This window comes from Colius striatus, chromosome 11, assembly GCF_028858725.1.
Source record: "Colius striatus isolate bColStr4 chromosome 11, bColStr4.1.hap1, whole genome shotgun sequence".
In the NCBI taxonomy this organism is placed as follows: Eukaryota; Metazoa; Chordata; class Aves; order Coliiformes; family Coliidae; genus Colius; species Colius striatus.
The window spans coordinates 18703392-18718372 of NC_084769.1; the positions used below are offsets into that span (position 1 = coordinate 18703392).

General features: G+C 38.7%; 1 protein-coding gene across 4 annotated transcripts in view; it reads right to left on the bottom strand.

The window, feature by feature from the left end:
• The window catches only part of RBMS1 (RNA binding motif single stranded interacting protein 1), a 148563-nt gene that overhangs the window by 41115 nt on the left and 92467 nt on the right, over positions 1-14981 (bottom strand). The gene's annotated exons all lie outside the window — the stretch shown is intronic.

Genomic DNA, 14981 nt, shown 5'->3' on the forward strand with positions numbered 1-14981 from the left:
AGCAGAAATAGTAATGGAATACTGGTTGCCAAGCATCTTTTGCCATTGTACAAGAACCCAAACTGAACTGAAAATTAGGAGTAATGTTTTCAGCATAAGAAAGCGGAATTTGGAGAAGAATGGAATTTTGCCAGTTCACCTGCTAAATATACTTCAACAAGAGAGAGGATCATTTCAAAAACATTATTTCAAAAGACAACCAACTTGATTTCTGCAGTAGTTGTATTAGTCTTAAAAGTTCTGCAAAATATATGAAGCCTAATAAATAATGTTTAGTTAGTTAATAGTACTCAAATAACCGTTCACTTGCAAAGTGTTAGTCATTCAAGGATGAAGCCATTTAAAAAGTACTTCCCCCTAAAAACCATTTAAATACATGTTTCAGTGGTTTCAAGCACCTTCTGTTTAATTGAATGATTTATTGTACGGCTTCAAATAGTTGCAAGGGAAGTAAACTCGGGACACTAGACACTAGGTGTTGGCTTCTTTATTGTATCTCAAATTTGGAGCACCTACACTGATATAAAATAGAATTATTCATCTATAGCCTAAAGATGGACAAATATCAATGCAAATCAGTGTATACCTAAATATACTGTGCTAAGACATGTAATAAAGCAACAGAAATCATGCTTAATAGTTGGAACAGGTGCTTCCTTACTAGTGCCACTTATTTTTCAGATATATCATTGTATTTAGAAAACTCTCTAGTCCATGAATAAAAGCTTCCCAAACTTTTGACAGAATTTTTCTGCATCCAAAGTAAATGTATATGTAATAAATTGGAAAGGCAAAGTGTTGTGGGCCAGTGCTCAAGATTCCCTAAACTCTCATGTCCCAAGTCATTTGCACCCAGCAACACACGTCTAACAGCCAGTATTCTCTATATCCTATCAGCTTCCCTAAGTTTCTTAAAGTGAAGAGCTATGTAACCTTTTGTGTGGGAAAAAAAAAAAGACCCTGAAGGATGATCTGGTCTTCTACTGTTTCAGTTCTTGAAAGAGTAAATGTAGTAGTGGTGAAAAACTACAGCACTGGGTACCTATGCCAACAAATAACTGCAATCCTCAGCCAGTCTGATCACAGAGGGGAGCCTGGGTCTGGCTATGGACAGCACTGGCCCACAGATGCACACCATCCCATAAACAGGTGTGTGCATGTCTGTTCTTTACAGACACTTCATGGACCATCTTCCAATGTGCAAGACTGCTAGTGATTTAATTCATTGTCCTAAATAGCACAGCTCTTGCAAAGAACCAGCTGCCATGGAAGACTGCCAAGAAGTTTCAGCAATGTGAGTCTAGGAACAATTCAGAGAACCAGTATAACAATAGCAGCTATCACCAGGATTTCTCCTACGATTTTCCCTGTGAATACTCCTCCCAAGCGTTAGCTCTCCACTCACGCCATGAAGCACAGAAATGCAGTTTACCACATCTGAGACTGGGCAAAGGAGGCATCCCCTCCTTGCACCTACCATGTGGTCTGATATGAGGGGAAATTACTCCCTGCAGTTCCTCCTAAGTGCTTCCTTCAAATGATGACTGTCATGAAAACCTACTTCCTTCCTCGTGAATTCTGCAGTCCTAACACTGCTGTTAACACAAGCTCCTGTCTTGAATTGTTCATTTGTTGGGTGCAACTGCAATTATAACCCAGCATCATCAGTGAGCTATAAAATATATCAAAGTGATAGTGCAGACTAACATGTATTGCCTGCTTACAAAAAGGAACAGAGCAAGCAAGAGAAAACTTATCAAAGAAGCCCATGATTTTAGATCTTGCCTGAAGATCATCACTCTTTCCAAAGGTCATGCACACCTAGTTGTCTTGGGCACCCTGCTGAGGATGTTCTTCTGCTCTAAAGCTTCATCGCATGCTTGGTGAGACTTGCCACCTGAGGCAGAGCACATCTCTGACAGCTGGCAGAATCACTTCTACAATGAGTGGCAATTGCTCCTTCCCTTATCTCTGTACCGTATTTTTTTTTTTTTAAACTAAGTGCTAATCTTGAGAAATAACTAATGATCTGGCTAGTGACAAGCAACTAGGTATTCCTTCTTGGGTAGGTTACCTTTCTCCCAAAAGATGAATATCAAATGAATACTCAGCAGCAATACAGAGTTCTCTTTTTATTTTTTTTTCCGTTTTCAGTGCTATTAAAACATTCTCTTTTTAGGCTGAATTATCTTTGGAGGTGAAAAGAAGGTTACAGCTTTGCATCTCTTTTCTGTACAGTATTCGTAGCAATGTCAACTACTGTATTAAAGAAGAGAGAGATTGAGTAAGAGGCAGGTAGATAATTGCCAGGCTGCATTCGTTACAGGATTAAAAGAGCTATGTTTAGTAACACTCAGTCTGTGTATCAGTGTACAAGCTACTGTTGTACTGCAAAAGAGCAATGCAAGTGTGTATTTAGGTAAGAGATGAAGAAGAAATTTGTTCAAAAGCTAAGTTAGGGTGATACACAGTACTGCTATTTAATAGGATAATACTTAATACTGCTCATAACACACTCTGTCATGGTTTAACCCCAGCCAGTACCTAAGCACCATGCAGCTGCTCGCTCGCTCACTCCTCCCCCTCCCAGTGGGATGGGGATGAGAATGGGAGGAAAAAAACCTAAATCTCATGGGCTGAGATGAGAACATCTGAGATGAGAACTAAAATTAACTAACAATAATATAATATATTATAAAAATAATTGTAATGTAAAAGAATATAACAAAGAGAAATAAAACCCAAGAACAAACAAGTCATGCCCAATGCAGTTGCTCACCACCTGCCAAACAATATCCAAGCAGCGATCCAGCCCTCCCTGACAACTTCCTGCATTTTCTATGTTCCATGGTATGGAATAGCTCTTTGACTACTTCAGGTCAGCTTTCCTGGCCATGCTCTATCCCAGCTTCTTGTGCACCTCCTCACTGGCAGAAAATGAGCAACTGAAAAGCCCTTTTCTTCAAATAAGTGCTACTTAACACACTGATGTTTAGTTGTTGCTATCAACATTATTCTCACACTAAATCTAAAACACAGCACTCTACCAGCAACTAGGGAGAATATTAACTGTGTCCCAGCTGTAAGCAGGACATATTATTTGTGCAAAAATTAAAGGGTAACCCATACCTACTCAGCTGGCCTAAGAAGACCTACTGCCAGATGACATGAACATCAAAAATCAGCACTATACGTTTGTCTCAGATAATTTTGCAGTAGAAGACTTGAAGCAAAGCATTACCATATACTTTTTTTAAAAAAATCCCACATTGTTTAGCAATCCAGTCAAACCCAGTGCAAATAATCACACTTACAAGTTTATTACAAATAGCTAGGAATAGTTTTGACATTTAAAAATATCACTTAAGCCTAATTTTGACAACCCCCATAATGCTGAAAAAAAAAGGTGGATCTTTAGAAAACTAAGTACATGATCAAATCAAACCACTGTTTATTTTTCTCTCTTTATACTTCTGCTAGTATAATGAACATACTTGCAACTGTGAGGGCGATAAGATGCCATCATAAGCATGACAAAGAATGAGGAACAAAGCAGCTTGAAGTCTCTGCCACAAGTGCTATTTTGTGTGCTGAAAGAACTTATCTGTGTATGTATTAGGGGAGGTACAGTAAGAACAGGCAGTGAGAGGCTTGATAGAATTTGTCAAGAATGAATTGTTCAAATCTTTGTCCAGAGCAACTTAACATAATATACCTCATATTACTAAGCTCACAGTGCTTCCCTTTGCAGTACTTCCAAACTGTACTCCAGCTTATGCTGTGAAGGGCTTCACTACCACCTGACATTGACTTGGACGCTACCATGCCAGAAGGATCTCTGTTATCATGGGTATGTCCTTGTCTGCTTAGGTCCCCCATTCTGAACTGTCCAGAACTTGGTTGAAGACAAGCAGAGCTCTCTCTTCAGTCCAATCCAGACAAAAAAAAAAAAAATCCTAGAAGTCCTACTGTTACTCCTTTGCATTACTGTAGTGCTGTCAGAACTCCTCTGCTATGCAGAAACAATGCTGCATATCTTCTGTGTTTTTTCTAGATTAATTTTTACACCTTAGCATCCTATCACTGCCCCTCACGGAAAGCTCTTTATTTCTAAGTGCCAGAATGATGTGGTAAAACCAGGCATGGATTTCATAACATGTAAGTGGCTCAAGTACGTGAAGTCATTATAAGGTGGAATTGTGTAAGGAAAGAGAACCTAGCATAAGACAAAAGTTTTGGTAAGGAGCCAATATTCTCACCAGGTGACTCAAAGACAAGAGAGAGTACAACAAACAGGCAGATACAGCAAGGAGAGTAACGTGTGAGAGTGTACATTGCAGATCAGTTAATCCTAAAATACATTGCAGATGCTGAATGAACCAACATAAAAATAAACGTTACCTTGGACAGGGTAAATAATTAGAACAAAATGGATAAAGCAAACTTTCCAAAGCAATTTCTGTATATTAATTGTAACATTAAAAAGATCATGCAGGTGGGGACGCTTAGTCTGTAAATCAACTTAAAACAATACAACAAAAAACCACCACCTTTCTTACTCAAACATGTCCTTATTCGGTGCACAACTTGGTTGGTGGGCATCTTGCAAATGCAGTAAATTCCTGCTTAAAATGGAATACCATTATCCTTCAGTATGACCCTACAAAATGGTTGTAACAAACACTGACTTGTGCAAATCAGTGATATTCAAAATTTTCAGACTGCATCCTCACTTCCCCACACACAGAATATCCTATTTTGAACAGTACAACTCAAAACAATAACCAAGCCCACACACAGTCTATCTCACTTGTAAGAGTATGTGAAAGCCCAAATAATTTATGTCAACCGAGACCTGAAAGCAAGAAACCTGAGTAGTCTCTGGAAAGGCCTCATCTACGCTTCAGTCTCAGCTCTGTACCACTTGGAGCAAAAGGAGTAAAGAAAATCCCCCGTAACTGAGGAAGAAAGTCAAGGGAGCTGTCAGCAAGAGCCGACTTGGTAGAACTGGCTCCCATTCCTCACTGCTCTTCCAGTGTTCAGGGCATTTCTAAGCCAACAGTACAGCCAAGGGAACCTAATCAGTCCCAATAATCTTTTTTCCTGGATCCAAAACCAAGCTCAGAGCAGCCTCCGAGAAGTACAAAAGGTTTTATCTGGCTCTCATACCTCCCTCTCTCTGCTGCATCTTGGGAAAGTGGTGCATGTTAAGCTCTTACTCCGGTTTAAGCTTAGATAAATACGGAGAGGTTTTGTTTCTCCGTGTATCATTTTTTAAAAAATTCTCAATAAGGGGAATTTCAGAAAAAAATTGTGAATACAATGCCACTAGTCCTTGTGACAGTCTATTCTAATTCTGCTATTTAGTTATAAAAAAATTGTTCTCTTACAAAAACTTGATAAAGAAATTTATTCAATCCAGCAGAATAGTAAGTTTGGAGAACAAAATCAAACCATATGGTTTCCATTTTTAAATTCTTCTTCACCACATCTATGCCCTAGCGTAGAAGGAGACATTGCTGAGAACATTTTGTCCGTATTTTGTTTTCTATTGTTGGAAGACACACTGTTCTTTGAGAAACTCTTTGGAATCACTTAGTTGCTTTATGGATCTAAAGATTTGCAAAAGGAATATAACAAGTACCTATCACTGAAAGCTGGATCAATCATGTTAAGTGCATAATTTAACATTACACTAAAAGTTGCAGTTGTATTATTTTTATTTGCAGAGTTAATAGGTATGCACAATCTAGTTTAGTATGAGTTGTGTTTTGAAATTGCTACCATTTTGGCTAATTTGTTCGGTTCAGCAAAATCTACTTTACTAGCTTCAGATATCTAAGTGCTGGATTAATCTACTCAGCCAGATGTGTCCTATTTCAGGCACTGGCTCATATTTTTCACTATGCGCAAAACAGAACTTCCTTGGGAACCTAAATTAAAGCTGTCATGGTTTAGGCCCATCAGGGAACAAAAGACCACTATTAGCCTCAAGTACCAAAGACTTGAGGATTGCCAAAGGGCAGGGAGAGCTTAATTGCTGCTTAAGGTCCAGGACAAAACAGACCAGGCAACTGGCTTGGGGAAGAAAACAGAAAATAATTTAATGTAACACCAACTAAAGCAAAACCACGAAACCCCAAAACATCACCAAAATAAAACAACACAGAGTAGTACAATGATGTAGAGTCTGGCCAGCCCTTTAAGAACACCTTCTCCCTACCCCTCCCCTCTTCCCGGGCTCAGAGCCCTGATCCTCAGAGCAGGCAGGCTCCACACCAATCCTCCCTGCACCTCTGCAGGGTACCTCACACACCCTGTACGGATGTGCATTTATCCCCAAAGCTGCAGCTCCTCTCTGCCTCTCATGCGGGGCTGCTCTGGGGCCCGCAGGCTCTCCAGCACGGCCTGCACCATGGCCACCTCCTCACACAGTCCCTCGCCCATTTGGGTGCATTCACACGGAGCTGCTGGTGGCTCTCAGTCCTGCCATTGCCCTGCATGGGTTGCAGGGGCACAGCTGCATTCTCACTACAGCTTGCAGAAGGGTCTCTGGTCTGGTGCTCCTTCCTTCCTCCTTCTCTGACTGTGGGGTCCATGTGGTTGCCTCCATCTTGTATCACTCTTACACCTCCTGCCAGCGCTTCAAATTCCCGTCCCTAAATAGTGATGGCAGAGGCACCAGATTGGCCCAGCTGGGTCGGAGGTGTGTCTGAATCCAGGAGCCAGGGGAGAGTCCAAAAACTCTTTACCAGGTCTTCACTGCAACCCACTCCCCCTGTTACCAAAAACAGCTCCTTGCTAAACCATGACAAAAGCATTGCTTTGATGACATGCTGTAAAATGTTCGTGTGGTTTTGACAAAGCTGGTTCCTCTCTTACTTATTAATTGTTGCTTTTACTCTTCAGTACTTCAGAGAGAAAGATGGTATTTTCAAAATATCCAAATATCCATGAAGTTCTCATTTTCAGCTTTTTGTCTTTACAAAATGAATAAAAATAAATTTTGTCCACTTAAAGACTATTTTTGAGGAGGTGGGATCTGCGTACTAGAAAACTAAACCAAAACGTACGTGTCTTTTCAGTAAAAATCAGTGGATAAAAGTATATACCATCATTACTGATGCAGTTACCAACATCAGCACAGTACAAATCATAGAATCATAGAATGGTAGGGGTTGGAAGGGACCTTTAGAGATCATCTAGTCCAACCTCCCTGCAGAAGCAGGTTCACCTAGATCAGGTCTCACAGGAACATCTCCAGGCGGGTCTTGCAGACCTCCAAGGAAGGAGCCTCCACAACCCCTCTGGGCAGCCTGTGCCAGGGCTCCCTCACCTGAACAGTGAAATAGTTTTTTCTTATATTTAAATGGAACTTTTTGTGTTCCAGCTTCATCCCATTACCCCTTGTCCTGTTGCTAGCTACTATAGAAAAAAGGGATGTCCCAACCTCCTGATACCCACCATTTAGATATTTGTAAATGTTAATAAGATCTCCCCTCAGTCTCCTCTTATCTAGACTAAACAACCCCAGTTCCCGCAGCCTTTCCTCATGTGAAAGATGTTCCAGTCCCCTGATCATCTTGTTGGCCCTGCGCTGGACTCTGTCCAGAAGTTCTCTGTCCCGTTTGAGCTGAGGAGTCCATAACTGGACACAGTACTCCAGATGAGGCCTCACCAGGGCAGAGTAGAGAGGGAGGAAAACCTTCCTTGACCTGCTGGCCACACTCTTCTTGATGCATCCCAGGATGTCATTGGCCTTCTTGGCTACAAGGGCACATTGTTTGTACCTAAGTAATAGTAGTTTGAGTCAGCAATCTTTTCTTCAGAATCGGTAGGTTAGAATTCCAAATTTCACTGAGAATTAATCAGAAGTAGCAAAATCAGATGCAAAATCAGATATATTATCAGCTTTTACAATTATTTTTCCTCAGAAAGAGCAGATGTTCAGCATAATGGGACATATACAATTTGGTGAAGTGTCAACAAATGCCTTCCTAGTTTCTTGGGCAGTATTAATTTTGACAGATAAAATGCAACACTTTATGCAGAAGTATTTGGTTTATAGTGTACATGTACTACATAAATATAACTACTCTATAGCTAAAAAGAACCAGGAATTCAAAATCCTAATGAATGGCAAAGTGACACACAGAAAAAAGATTTTGTAGATTATTATTTCTGAGCAATCCATTTTGCTTTTCTTAAGAGTAGTTATCTCCTGGTTTAGCTGAGGATAAACTGTAGTGATAGGGAGGAAATGTCTTTAGAATTAGGAAATGTTTGCTGCTTCTTGCTTTGTAGAAAAGTGAAGAATCTGTATCCATTCCTTAAAAGCTGACTGAAAACTTGGGGGAAAAGTCCTGTTAGCATCCTACAGCTATTTTTACAAGATTTTGCAAAGGTTTTTCAATTAGCATGCTCCGTTTTTCACAACAAATTGATTATCTTAAAAGCACAAGCCACTGTACAACACCCTTTCATTTAGGATAACTGAGGAAAACAACCTTTTGCGGGGGGGTATTTTAAATATTTAAGACATTACAGCTGACATTAAAACAGTATTCCTAACGTGGCTTTCTAGTGTGTAGCAAATGAACAGATTTCCAACAATTGCCTGCAGACATGTTTTCTCTGTCAATCTGAAATCAACAAAAAAAGTAATGGCATGTTTATTTAGTTTTACTTTATAAGGTTAAGAATGTTGCAATATGTGAAAAAAGCACAGTTATTCTTCAGTACTATGACAACACAACCACAGGGAAATGAAGAAAAAACCAAAAATCCATGAAGCTTTTCCTCAAAGAGCTTTTGGAGGCTTTTTTGATTCATGTGAAGGATGAAATTATAACTTCTATTTGAGGTTCTGACAAGTTTATCAGCATCTGTTGCTCCAGTCACTCCACTAAGAATGCCAATAGATATTTAGCAGAACTTTGCTTAATAATCACTCTTCAGAGGGAGATTTTGTTCAAAGCCCAGAATCTTGGCCTATCCTTGGCTCTGCTGCAACATAATTTTTTCTTACTAAACACATGGCATTTAATTTCCATTTAAATCTTTGATAGGCTAGGAAGATAATAATGCTCCTTTTGATGGTAGGGAGAGTCCAAAGCTGCAGCTCCAGACACTGAAAAGGGAGAGAACAATGGCAGTAAAAGGGGCAGGGTCAACCTTTTGCCCCTCACAGGAGACACTCTTTCCTATTTCATAGACACCTGAAAATTCTCATCATCCTACTGATTTTTATGAAAGCCAGGATATTAACATGCTGGTCCTAAATTTGTTTATTACGTATCTGCTTTAACTGTGTGGACACAAAATATCATATCCTGTGAAGAAAAATGGAATTTCAAGCAACAAACTGAGAAAAATGATCCCATTCAGTGTTTTTTGAAGCCACCTTTCCTGCAGCAATCCAGCCTAACTTCTGACAAGCTGAGGTGCTTTAACCTAGCAGATGGTTAGGAGATTATGCTATCTACCGGTTCAGTAGCCTTGTTGCTTTCCAGTTTATAGGTTAAGCAGGATAAATAACCTATCAGAAACACAAAAGTATTTACTTCTCACACACTTTGAAGTGCAAGTATTATTTCAGTAACCATAGCCTGCTTTCTCCTAAACTGAAGAAAAGGAAAATGATAGTTACAGTAATGCATTAACCAAACTGTCCTTTCAGAAGAGGAAATTGTTTATGTTTATAATCATCTTTACAGTTTATGAAATCAATGGTTCAGTAGAGCTAAGTTTACACTTCATAACTTCCTTTCCTGCCAACGTTCCACTGAGTCTGATGACCAACATTAGTAAAAGACCACTCTGCACTTTTCTCACGTTACATGGCATCGCTCTTTGAGTAAATTATTTTACTCAAATAAGAGGTCGACAGAATATGAAGTGATGTGTGTAAATTAGATAGAATGATTTAGAAACTGATTTGCTACTATTCTGCTTCTAACACAGTATATTGTAATCCATATAAAGTATTCTTCCACTGAAAGCATCATAGAAAGTTTTACCATAAGACACTGAACTGAGGTTCATTCCCATGAAAATGATTTCTGCCAGTTATTCAGTCACAAACAATACATCTCAGAATTATCATGGATTTTCATAAATCAAATAACATATTACAATAGTCACACAAGACGTTACTAGCAAATAGCACAACCTTAGGGGGAAAAAAAAAAAAAATCAAGATATCTCTTCATTCCTGACTCACAAAGCAAACTGCACTTTTTAATCTGTATCATTCAGCATTCAGTTTAGCACAGCAAGCTCTGAAGAAGCCTTATTTTACAAAAAGAGATTATTAATGAAAAAGATATTTGAAATCCTTGGTTAACCCACTGTTTAATACTACAATCACTCTTACTCAGGAAAATGTAAGACAACCAATGCAGGAATTTGCCTGTCCATCTGTTGATAGGGTTATTAAGGTATATAGGAAGGGGTTACAGTTTCTTACAGATGCAAGATGGAAGAACAAAGTCATGTTATTTTAAGAAGTAAGTGGTCTCAACCTGCTTTCTCTTACCCTAAGAATACAGAATGGACACAAATTAGGCCTGGGTTAACTGTGAAGCACTGAAAAAAAATGTGCATTTCCACACAACTGAAAGCAAAAACAAAGTAATATTCTTTGAAAATAAATTATCATAGATCCCATGGCTGATTTTGCAAGCAAAATTATCAAGTTCCAAACAGGTTCAAATTACAAGTCTAGTCACTATTTCTACAGTCTAGAAATTTCTTTGATCCTTTTTTTCCACACAGAGAAATGATCACTAATCAAGACATGATTCGGGAAGATGAGAAATTAAACCAGATGAATGCTAGTATGTATTTATAAGCTGAGCTGATGGCAGATCCACAGACATGCACATACTGATTTTCCACTGTTAGCTCGTTTAATCAGAAAGTATGGCACTATTTCTACACTCAACCATAAATCTCGGCAAATTTCAGCCTCACCAGTCTTGCAGAACCCACACTAACAGCTTGAAAGAATAAAACTATGAAGATGTAAGAGTGCCATTCTTGTTATTCATAATTTATAACTCCTTTCTCTCCCCTGTGCTGAATAGTACAGATCAGATTGAGAGCATAAATTAGTCTCTCTACCTGAAAATCTTTTCTTTTTCAGTTTTCCTCCTCCATCCAAGGAAGCCAAATTCAGTCACTGTCACCTTATGATGCATTCTCCTTTATTTTAGCTTCTCATAAGCGTATCTCTTTTTCTTGTGGGAGTGAATTAAGGACAAGGCAAGGGGAAAATAAATTATTTATCAACACTTCCCAATATTTGTCCCTTTTTTCAGTCAGAACAGTATAAACCAAAATGTGTTAGTCTAGGTACACAACTAGTTAGTGGGAGATAACCTCCTATTTGGAAACATAAGGCAGACATCTATTAATGCTATAAGCCTGTATACTTGCAAAAGATTAATCTGTTCTTGCCTATTAATTTTACTTCTAGCAAAGGCTGGTAACCAAGTCTCATATCCTTAGTTTAAAAAGTGACACTCCTAGGAGTATGTTGTCAGTCTTGAAAACCATGAGACTGGAGATTGTCAAAGTACAAGGGCACTTTCAGCCACATTCCATTTCCTAAGCCCCAACTTGTGTGTCAGTTGTTAACTACAAACAGCTATTTCACATATTGTGTAAGTTACATACATAGACATATTAAAAACCCATACATATATACACACACACGACGCTTTTTCTTGCATTCATCTTGGATGGAAGATGCTTGGCCACTGGAATAATGCCTGTCACTGATAACTTTTAAAATATGTCAGCACATTTTATATGTTTTCCTTCTGTTTTTGTAAAACTAAGACAATACAAAGCCAACAAGATGAATCCAAGACCTAGACTGATGAGTTAAGATACCTTCTACACAAATATACCTATTTGTTCTTGCACTATTTTAATATGTCATTCTGGAAAGTGCTGGCTGCCTCTCTTCTGTCTGGAAGTGAGAAGAGGAAAAATCTTGATACATTCAAGTAATTTCCAGTCTCTCTGAATTGCATTTTAACAATGGTTCTTTTATAATATATTCATAGTAACATCCTGTTTTAAATAGCTATTCTATATTGGAATTAACACCTCATAATGAAGAAACTGTACAATTAATATTAGAGTCTGATCTCCTTCAATTTCTTGTAACTTAATGTCAATCATACTAGAGCAACGGTAAATGGACAAATTATTCAAAATCACTGCTAAGCCTTCCAGAGGCCTTGCCCCCTTAATAGCATGTCATGTAGACTTTATCCCCATTTGAATCAGCTTCTCTAGTCTCAAGTCCCAGCTGTGCTGAATAGCAAATATCTCCATTTCAATGGGGAAAATGGTTGTACTAAAGTAGTTCTCTCCAGGGGTCAAAATACTTCAGAAGGGCATTTAAGTGGCTGCATGTTATTGAGCAGAAACATCAGCTCACATATTATTGATTATAACTGCATGGCTCGGTTGAAAATATGTCTGCACTAGTATTAAGTGCTGAGATAGGGACAGCGGAGTGTTATGCGTTAAAAAAAATGCTACCCATCTGTTGCCAAATTTTAGATACAAGAGCAATCACAGGCTGTAACACAAAATCTAAAGTGTAACCTTTGTGGCTGATGCATCAGGGTCATATTCAGTGACATTTCCTCAGTTTCACACTGCTTAAGATAGTCTTTTGAATATTGATTGAAGCAAGCAGGAGGTAGAGATTGATTTCTGCAGTTTTGCAAAGCGAATGTAATAGATACTTATATGGAAATTTGCTTTTGGTAGCTTAAATACACCATTTTCCTCAAATACAGCATTAACCTGTTCTGATCCCATCACTATAGCAGGTAGCCGAGTACAACTAAAGACTTCTGAAACCACTGCAAATTCAGCTCATACTGACCCCTGAGCTGCAGATAGACCACAGCACACTTGACACTACCAGACTGTCATGTAGAATATACCCAACATGGCTGAAACTAATGAGATCTCTTAAACCCTCATTTTCAGTGACTTTCGCATAATGACTATGTCAAGTGCCACTGTGGAAGGGCAAATCCAGTGCCCCAGACTGCACTTTGGCTGGTGTGCCTGAGGAAGCACTTGGATCATTGGGCTTCACCATGAAGAATGCAGACAAGTGGCCTAGCAGGGAAAATCCAACCTGTGAGCATCTGTGTAAAGGAGTGACTCAAGACTGGGCTCAAAGAATATTGGGATCCTCCGGTTGGCTGTATCAACCACCAGCCTGACTGGCATCTACATTAAACAGAGTAAGACAGATTCAAAGTTTCTTAAAAGGAGCAGCTGTGGTGGTTTCATGAACCCAGAGTGTCACAGCAGCCACTGAAGGAACTATTCAAAAAACAATCTCACACAGAGCCAAGAAAAATCAACCAATAACTGCATGACAGCAAAGCTGACAGGAAAGCTCAAAGTGAGTGAAGTTAGTTCTGTATCACAACCTTTCTTGAATAGATTCAACAAATGTTAACAAGGGAGCTTGCATGACACGGTCACAGTGTTTCTGGGCTTCAGACTTTTATTGGGAGCCTGAGATGACTATATCTTTGCCTGTAAGAGGGCAGTAGAACAATTTTTTTCTCTCAGAAGTGATATAGTACTATATGAGAGAAACCATAATTTCTACTTGAGAATGAATCTCAATGCCTATGCTTCAGACTCTAAAATAGTTCATCTACTAATTTTTCCCATCAATTTATCTAAACAAGATGCTTAAGCCAATCCAAATATAAATCTTAAAATATTTTTTAATGAAAACCACTCAGAAAATTTAAATCTTAAAATATTTTTTAATGAAAACCACTCAGAAAATTTAATAGATATAGCTGTCGCACAGAAAAAGGCTGAGAAACCAATGAGGCAATGGTTATATCCCGTGTCAGACAGTCACTCATTAGTAAAGAGTTAAACAGTATCTAGGACACTCTACAGTCTTTCCTGCACACCCTCTGCTCACTGCATATCGGAAATGCTGTGTGGGAAGGCCAGGGAACTAAACTCACAGACCAAGTATGACTCAGACTGCAGTTATTTAATGATACTTTTTTTCTCTTAAATTATCCTTGGGATTAAAAGAATCCACACCCGCAACATGAAACCAAATCACAGTGAAAGGAAGAAATAAAAAATTAATAGATCTTTGCACCAAAAAAAAGGTATCTAGAAGCAAATTAATTATTAATGGTAAAGAACCAAGACCTTTTCTCTAACACAGTGTATGGTCAGAAGAGCAGAAACTGAAGAATTTGAGCCCAGTCAGATGTTCTTCTGAAAGCCCTCGTGGGGATGATCTCAGCAACAAGAATGTCAGAGAACCACCTTCCAAAAAAATAAAATAAAGAAGAGCTGTCACAGCCAAATACTGACCTCTATCACTAGAGGAAAGCAACTTGAGAGAAATAGCCTCACATTTCTTCCAGCCTTGCAGGGGCTGAACTCAAGAATTGTCAAATATCTTTGGCACAAGCATAAGACACCTCTAAGAACCTGGAGAAGGCAGAAAAAAGGTGATCCAGCTCCAAATACAAATCCAGTTAGATCCCTAAGGAACAATTAAAATTTCTGCAAGTTCTATCCCACTGAACAACGGAGAAGCTCAGAAAGGACATTAATGGACAGAAGAAGACACTACCTTCATAAATACAATATAGAATTATGAGAAATTACTCTTTCCTTTGTACTTCAAACTGCCTTACTTCCCCCTTCACTTAAGGACTTAAGGCATACTAGCTACCACAAAAGGAAGAACAAAGCTAAAATGTCCTAACAACACTAAAATGTCTTCTGTCACAGGAACTGGCAAATTTTGTTCCAGAGAACCTAATTCCCCTTTTTTTCATGGCAAAAAAATTTAACTAGTTTTGTTCTGTACAGCAGTAGCATACTGTACATGGCAAGTCAATTATAAAGAATTGAGTATCTGACTTTACAGCTATATATTTAAATACATT